This window comes from Grammomys surdaster, unplaced genomic scaffold (genome assembly GCF_004785775.1).
Source record: "Grammomys surdaster isolate TR1022 unplaced genomic scaffold, NIH_TR_1.0 241, whole genome shotgun sequence".
NCBI lineage: Eukaryota > Metazoa > Chordata > Mammalia > Rodentia > Muridae > Grammomys > Grammomys surdaster.
In genome coordinates, this window is record NW_021604686.1 from 3,408,644 (window position 1) to 3,418,134 (window position 9,491).

The 9,491-nt window shown below is 37.0% G+C and overlaps 1 pseudogene; it reads right to left on the reverse strand.

Moving 5' to 3' along the window:
• Positions 1 to 3,999: 3,999 nt before the first annotated feature.
• On the reverse strand, positions 4,000 to 4,564 carry LOC114626917 (annotated as a pseudogene).
• Positions 4,565 to 9,491: the final 4,927 nt, after the last annotated feature.

Below are 9,491 nucleotides of genomic sequence, written 5' to 3' on the forward strand. Positions count from 1 at the left end.
AGAGCAAAGAGCATAACTGGTAGTTTAATTTGTGTTTTTTTTTTAATGCAGCCAATTAAAATGAAGTTATGACAGACTGAAAATGTGACTCTACACTTCTCTGCTGAAGTAAGAGACTACCTGTCGTGGATCCTCCCAAGTTTTCCTCTTTCTTAATCCTTACAAAAATCGTTTCTGCACTTCCGATAACTGAGTTCCCTCCCAGATACTACCTCCCATCTTACACATGATCTAAGAGGGAACAAAGACATGCCCTATAAAACAAAGCATGGTCCCTCTAAGTCTTAGGAAAGATATAAGAGAGGAAAAAGTGGCAGCGTACCCACAGCAAAATAAGTGTGAGACCGGCCTTCCTTGTAAGGTGGAAATAACAGTTATCAGAAGAAAAGTACTGCTTTGGTACTTAACAAGAATGTGTTAAGGTAACAGGAGTCAGAAATATATACAAGAAATAATCAAAGTACTTATCCTTTGTAATATATAAGATCCCAAGGAAGGGGCAGAATGGATGCTCTTGTATGAACAGGATAAACAGATATTCCTCGATAATTAAAAAACAAAACCAAAAAAGGGTTGTATCACACACAAACAAAAACGCACACACACACACACAAACACACATAATTCCACAACAGCTCAGTACCAGTAAATAAAACTGACTTGGAAAATTTCTTAGCTGATGACATGACATGGTCTGATATAAAAGAAATCAACAGGCTCAATGTTCATGTAATTTACATTGAGAAGCTCACATTCCTGTCAGTCAAATGGAAATAAATTATCAGTATGTATTCTGGACAGTTTCCCCAACTCAGTCTGCTCATACATCCTGAAGAACCGAAAACTGCATACCTTTCTAATGCTGGACCCTGAGTAGTAACTGTTTTAATTTTATAAAGCTGGTGCTTGGAAAAGTATACATCTTATTTAGCATTTTATCATGCAATGTGCTGATAGTAATTCTTATATTACACAAGTTCCTTAAGAACAAAATTATGTCTGTGATTCAGTATATGCTACAGCACACTAGTCAGCCAACATAGGCACCAAAAGTAAAACATAACACATACTACAATATATTCCTTGCCACTTCCCCAATAATGGCTGTTCGCTAGGAAGCTGTTTGTTGGGCTTATTGTATATTATATTTACTGACCTCTTTGTATTATCTAAAGCGTAATTAAGCCAGGCAATTCATAGGAACTTAAATAGCTGGTCTTGGACATAAACCTGACTGTTCTATAAAGGCAGAAAGACGAGTCAAATGCTTCTTCCTATGACTGTAATTTTGAGGTAGTCTTTCATTTAAAGACAAAATGCTGAAGGCTAGGAATAGGAATGTAGCTCAGTGTTAGAGGCTTGCCTAGTAAACACAAGACTCTGGGTTCAACCTCTAGTACTGGAAAAAAAAAAAAAACAACAAACCTGTCTTTGTAAAACAAAATGTTTCTGAAGACATGTCAGTCGATGTGGTAGACCCTGAGAATAACAAAAATATTGTTTAAAGGCTCTGGCTGCTACACAGAATGGCATATGACTAACTTCTCAATCTGGCTTCTTACCCCAGTCACATCAGCTGTATTTCAAATGTTTGCAAAGTGATATAGGCAGTGACAAGAAGAAAGAAGATGAGGGATGTTGGGAGAGCTGTGGGTACCATGTGACTACGGTAATTCAAACATGACAATAAAATTCCATCTGTCTGAACTATTAACTGGCTTCATAATCTAAATAAGATGAGGGTATCCTCGCACACCAAGAGCTCATTTTATTGTACTAAATATTAGATAATGGTTATTTTTGACAGTCCATAGGAGCACAGAAACTCAACATCAGGAAAAAGAAATAAACAGAAGCACTTCCCATTAGCCACTAATTTATCTCTATCTTTTGCTCTTCTTCTCCTTATCTTACTTGGAGTTTAGAGTAACCTAAACTGGCTAGGGGAACAGATCTAAGTGGAGTGAGAAAACAAGAGGATTCCATAATCTTAAGATGAACAAACTAAATAACCAGCCTACAAATAACTAGAAACTGATTACAAAAGTGCTTGTCTTCTAAACACAACACAGTCTAAAAGTGAACTGTCCCAGGTAAAATTCTGGTTGCATTTACAATGTATATTAAACAAACCTGAGCTTGTTACCCTTATCTGTTTAAATAAGAACTGAATCCTCAAATGAATAAAATCTGCAGTGTAAATCAGGTACTTAATTAAAGAAAAGGCTTAGTAGGCTACAGGGAGAGATTTGTTGACATGGTGAATTAAACAATATAATAGGAAGGGTCATCCTCCATTTGCTATTTTCTGTTTTTAGTCGACAAAATCCAAGTCAATCAACAGTAGTTACTGCTGATGCATAAGTATAATTAGCACATTCTAAAGACTACTGCTTACAGTAGGTTTGAGTGAGCTAAGTTAGTGAGTGTATGTGGTGTATATACACACACATGTGAGCTTGTCCTGGGTGTGTGGATGCCAAAGGAGGATGTCAACTGTCCTGTTCTATCAATCTCTGCCTAATTTCCCTGATTATCTAGACTGGTGGCCAGCAAGATCCAGTGATCCTCCTGTCTCCATTCTCCCATACTGGTGAGGTCACGTGCACCCACTTTTTCTTATTTACTGTGAATGTTGTGAATCCAGACTGAGGTCCTTGTCTCTGAACAACAAGCTCTTACCCTCTAAGCCATCTCTCCAGCCCTGAGCATAATTTTGACAAGATCAAAACACAGGGAGAAGACCTGCTAGAAAGAAGGGAAAACTCCTTAAACTGAGGAGTAGGACCTCAAAGTACTGCGTCTAAGAAGTAAAGGTAAACTAAAGTACTTCTGCTCATAGGATCAGAAGCCCAATTTTAAATCACCTCAGTCTCTGAACAAACTGAAATGATCTGAGATTGTTAGCTCCTCTAGCAGAACCATTTACCAGAGCAAGGGAGACCTTACTAGAGATGACAATGCCATTCAGATAATCTCTATAATTTTTTGTATTCAATACCTGCCATTCAGTCACAAACAAACATGAAAAGACAAAACAATCTCAAAAAATCACAAATTATAAAAGCACACCTACCACTCACCTGCAGAGACACAGAAAAGAAACGGTTGAAGTAATAAAACTACAAGCAGAAAATTGAAAACTATAAGACATAATAGAAATGAAAGCACAAAAAAATAAAAAGTTGAACAAATGGAAGTGTTTGCCTCTGATAAGAACACTGAGAGTCTTAAGAAACTCTTGCTCTTATGGTAACAACTAATGGTACTAAACTAGAGCTGTTCTGAACTTGTCAGACATGACAGTACAAAAACTAAATGACCTAATTCCAATGAGACAGTATTTGAGGAGATCTGCCAAAAACTTTCCACAGTTGATAAAAGTGGTCATCTTACAACTACCAGAAGCCCAGCAACAGATAAATACAAAGAAAACCACAACTGGGAATCTCAAGAGTCAAATTTCTGGCAGTCACATTAAGAGGCAAATATTAAGGGAGGCTAACAGAGGGAGGGTAAGTATATTATCCAGGAAGAAAAACTACACATATCTGACTTCTCAACGGAAAGATGAAGTCCAGCAAACAACAAAATGACATACTTTAACGAGTGAAGGAAAAACACAAAAGAAAACACAACCATCCAATCTCTAATAACATACAGAATTAAGTTATAATACAAGTGTTTTAAGACAGACAGAAAGACGCTAAGAGACTCCAGCTCCAGCAGACCTAACTAAATACTATTGGATATTCTCCAGGAAATAATCCCAGACTGAAGTTATGACATGCAGAAAAAAGAAATGAGAAAAGTGTATGAGTGAATCTAAATAAATGACTTATTTAATAATAGTAACGTCTTACGGAATGCAATATAAAAAACTAAAATATACAAAGTAACAAAAATTAAAAGGAAAGTGCAAATTATTATAAAGAGTTTTTCACTAAGAAATTATGTTAAGTACGAGTTAAAGATGTTTTTTCAATTTAATAATTTTTTTTTTTTTTTGGTTATCAGATGGTCTTTTATTGAAATATTTTCTTGTTGCTTCTTAACTAGCTGGGCACTCCACTGCACCACTGTTGATGTCATCTATGATGTCATGAGGGTGGTGGCCATCCACATTGCAGCCCACAGACTGTGCAGTACCCAGGATCTCCTTGATAGTCCCAGAAAGTTCTCTGGCCAAAGAGCAGTGTCTCATTTGCCGGGCAATGCTGACAATCTCATCAAAAGTGATGTTTCCACTGTGTTTAATGTTCTTCTGCTTCTTCCTGTCTCTTGGAGGCTCCTTGAGGGCTTTGATGATCAGGGCAGAGGCAGAGGGCACCACCTCAATCTGGGCCTGTCTGTTCTGGATGGTCAGTTTCACTGTAATCCTCAGACCTTTCCAGTCACCGGTAGCCTTGGCAATGTCATCACCAACTTTTTATGGAGACAGACCCAGAGGACCAATCTTAGGAGCCAAGGCGGACGTGGAGCCGACCTCACCTCCGGTGCACCTCAAGTACACGACTTTGATCTCATTGGGGTCAAATTTGGGCGGCATGGTGGAGGTGGCTGGTGTCGGATGAACCCGGATTCGGGACGACAGAAGAAAGTTGCACCGTAGCCTCCTTCGAGCCGAAAGCCGAAAAGAAGCTTAATAATGTTGTTTTAACCATTGAAATAAAGAGTAAAAGAGTAACAATTGGCAGTACCAAGGGAGAAAAATGGCTAACTAAAAATGATCACAAAGAGGAGAAGGAAGAAAAGGAGGGTGAGAAAGAAAAGGAGGAAAGGAGGAGGAGGAGGAAGAGGAGGAAGAGGAGGAGGAGGAGGAGGAGGAGGAGGAGGAGGCTGGAGAAATGGCTTAGCCTAGTAAAGAGTTTGCACTGCAAACCTGGCAACTTGAATTTGATCCTCAAAGTAAACATCCAGGTAGAAGGAGAGAACTACAAAAGTTATCCAGTGATTTCCACATATGCATCACATACATGTATGTGCAAAGACAGATCAAAACACAAAACCATCACACACACACACACACACAATTTTTATAAAAGGAAGAAGATCCAGAAAGAACACGCAATGAGCAGGGGGAAATAAATAAGAAAATGAAAGAAAAAAAGCTAAAGTATCAACCTTTATATTAAATAAAATATATTTCATAAAAATTAAAATACTATACTACACTAAAAAATAGAAACACATTTAACTATATACTATTTATATAGCAAAAAAAACCAAGCCTATACAAAGCCTGAAAACAAATATAACTATTTGACACTAAAACAGAGCTGAGAGGAGCTGGAAAAGTGGCTGGCTCAGCAGTTAAGAGTTCTTGCTGCTCTTTCAGAGGGCAAGGGTTCCATTCCCAGCATCCACTTGGTATTCACAACGACCTGTAACTTCAGTTTGAATTCAGAACCCTCTTCTGGTCTCTGTAAGCATTAAGCATGCATATAGTACACTTACATACATGTAAATAAAATACTCATACACATAAAATAAACACCTGACGAAACTAGATTAATAATTTCCTCAGATGTGTTTGCCCACTAGAAAGACAATTATAAATTTGTATGCATTTAGTAATATAGTCTCCAAAACTAAAGGGCAAAAACTGACACAATAAAAGGAGAAAAAAAGTACCATAGAGAACGGGTTTGGGGTGCAGGGGGAGAGTACACTTTACCTTTGGAACTCAAGAAATTAAAGTATAAACAATGAAAGAAGAAAACTTTTTCCTTAAAATAGGTTCGCAAATGCAAAAGAAAAATATACTAAATACAGAGAAGCCACACCATATATCTACTTTAAGTAGAAATAATAATTTAACTGAGAGAGAAAAAGAGAGAGAGAAAGGATAGAGAGGGAGAGAGAGCATGCAGGAGTAAAGTGAGAATGCCAAGGGAACAGCCATGTCCCCTATTACTCCACAGGACACAGAAAAGGCTAAATTCCAGGCATTAAAAAGCCACCCACAATATCTCCAGCTTCTTTTCCACATATGTTACAGGTCAATCTTTAAAGATTATTGCTATGGTTTCACAAAATAACCACCTATCCATTACATAACAAATGATATGCTTTTACAATGAAAATAAACATTTTAAGAATGATTACAGGCATGTGTAAACTTCTGGCTTTGCAGCAGGACACTGTCATCTACAAAACTCACACTTCAGAAACACTAACATAACGACAAAAATTATCTCATCAACAACAAAAATCTCATAATGTTTAAAGAAAGTTTACAATTTTTGTTTTGAATCTATTCTATAGTTATCCTAGGTCACAAGAAGGCCACGGGGTAGATATGCCTGTGTGGTGTCTCATGCCTGTAAACCCAGCAGAGAACACTGAGGCAGAAGGAATACCAGGTTCAAGCTTCGTTTGGGCTACAAAGTGAATCCCAGCCCTGGCTGAGAAGAGTTTGCCTTTACTCTCCTCAGCTCACTCTCAGCTCAGATCCTGAGAAACCAGCTGACCACCCAAGACTAAACAAATGCTGATTCTCCTCATCACAAACATACTCACTTAACAGCCTCCTTATATAAAGCCATCAGATAAAAACATAAACCAAGTGACATCAGTGTTATCTAACTTTTTTAGCTAACCTCTCACTCTAGTATAGAACAACAGAACAACAAGAATGACCGTTTATGTTTGATGGGTGATTAAGATAAGTCAGGCTCTATTCTAAACATGATATATTCTAAATATATCAACCCATTGTTTATCCCAGCACAACAGGGTGGGTGGTAAGTTATTGTAATCGTCATCTAAAGTAAAGAATTTACCAGAATCGTCCTTATAACCTTCTCTCTTCTTGCCTAGCACTCAAACTCTGAGGCCAAGAATGTGACTACAGAGTTTACAAAAAGAACCAACATTATTTTAGCACTATTCCACTTATTTATACAGATATTTCTTTAAAAAAGAAAATAAAACAAAAAACCAAAAACAAACAAACAAACCCCAAACCTATCTGTAGGTGAAATGAAACTTATGTGCTACACTGCTCTCATTCTATGTACTCACCCTGCTTTGGTACCTGTACCTCTGCAAATATAGCATGTTTTCCTTTCTTTGTAAACCGAACTACAGGTGATTTCCTAAATATTCGCTCCAGGGTGGATTCCGCTGCTGTTGTTTCCCCCTTTCTAAGCAGATCTATTCTCACGACATGAACTAAGTCATCTCTAGTGACTCCTGAGCCTGTGTGCCCATACTTCTCACCAGATCTCCAACTCTGCAATACAGTTACGAACACATTGTACTGACTTAAATTTCAGGCTCAAAGTGTCCAAAATAGAAATTTATGCCCTGTCCCTCTGTATTGGTTATCTTAGTTTCATGATAATAAAATACCTGAAGCTGGGTGGCTTGTAAAGAAAAGTTTATTTAGCTAGCAATTAGTGCTGACTGTTGCAAAAACCCCTTTCCTACATCACATCATAGTGGGTGGCAACACTAAGAACCCAAAAGAGGAAACCCCATTTTCACTTGTAACATACATACAGCATTACCATTAAACTCAAGAAAGAGGGGAAGGAAAATGTGACAAACAAAAGCAGACAATTCTCAGAAGCGATATAAATCATCAATTAAAACCTGAGAAGGTGCTGTAAATACGAAAACAAGGGTTGAGATAGTTGGCGGGTAAAGCCGTCATGGTGCAAGAATGCGGGTCTGAGTTTAAATCCTCAAAACCAACAGAAAGCCAGGAGGTGCAGTAATGAACATCTAAATCCCAGTGCTTCTAAGGCAAGATGGAAAACAACAACCAGAAGAACCTCAAAAAGCTTGCAGGCCATTCTGCCTGGCAAACATAGCTGCAAACAACAAAAGGATCCTCCACCAGGCAAGCCAGAAAAGTGAGCCCAACACCTAAGGCTGTTCTCTGACATCCACACGAGTATCACAGCAGATGTTAGCAGCATTCATATAGATCACACAAAATAGAGACACTTCTGCTTTCATCTGCCAAGTTGGTAAAAATTATGAAGTCTGGACATGAATCATCTATGGGCAAGGGTGTGGAGAAACACTCTCATTTGTTGCTAAGAATCATCTTTCAGGCAAATGATTTGCAAGTAACTACCAAAAATTAATACATAGATACACATATATACATAATCAAAGATGATTTTCAAATTAATATAAATGTCCATCTTATAGTTCCACAATTATTTGATACACATAAACACACACATTTATAAAAAGTAGGCTCATTATATCATTTGTTAACAATCAAAAATTTGGGGGCGTCAGAGGATAACTGATTATATCAACAAAATACCATATGGCTATCAAACAACTATGATACAATTTATATTCACTCATGTAAAAACAAGTTGATAAACAAGTTGATAAATGATACATCATAATAAAACTTGCCATTTTGTTATAGATGTATTGCTTAAGTATTTAATATATATATATACTCACACACACGATAAAGTCTGTATTATTAAAAGTTATTACCTCTGAGGACAGGTCTGGAGCATGATTTCACATTTTATTTTATACATTTATTCAAATTTTTATAATTTTAAAAAAATGTAGAGTCAAATCAACAATTAACTTTACACAAAAATTAAAATTCCAATTAGCAATCGGGTTTAGCAATGTTGTCCATAAAGATAAATGCCATAGCCAGAGGAATAAGGACCAGCAGAGAAAACAACAGGACTTCACCATCTCTCCTATGGTCAAGAACATCCCAAGACAATCCTATCCACTTCTGGTCAGCTATGGATTTGGAACTATATTATCCTGTTTGTTAAAAGTGCTTATATAATAAAGGTATGATCAAAAGGGAGAACTCTGGGACTGAGAAACTTGCTTGATGCATGAACTTAAAAAACTCCCTTATTCCTCTTCTTCAGTTACATGGACATGCATAAAGGTTGGGTTCAATGTAGTTCTGGTGCTATTAATACAGGAGGGCACCATCAAAGCATTTCTGTACAAAGTGCCTTGAATGTAATATACAAATTTAAGACTAAGTCCTCACTCAAATTTCAAGTTTTCAAGAACTAACCAACAAGATGTCCAAAGTTTAGTTATTACATTTAGTTATAAGTTAAAAAATTAAACTTACAATTTATTACAATTTATTATTCTATTCTTGAATTGCTAACTGTAGTGACATCTTGTTTATATATGAAAATATACATTTATTTTTTAATTCATTCATTCTGCAACAGAAAAACAAACATTCTCTATTCAATTTCTATGGAACCCTCAGTAAAGTTTTTATCAACTGCTGTGAACTAATAATCAGTCCTGGAAAAAGCAAAACAAACAAACAGAACAATCTGTCTCCAGATTTACAGAAGAAAGGTTCAGTATGCACTCAGCCTGCAAAGCCACAAGTTTAACTCTCAGTATTAACAGCACACACGCACGCACACACACACACACACACACACACACACACACACACACACACACAGAGAGAGAGAGAGAGAGAGAGAGAGAGAGAGAGAGAGAGAGAGAGA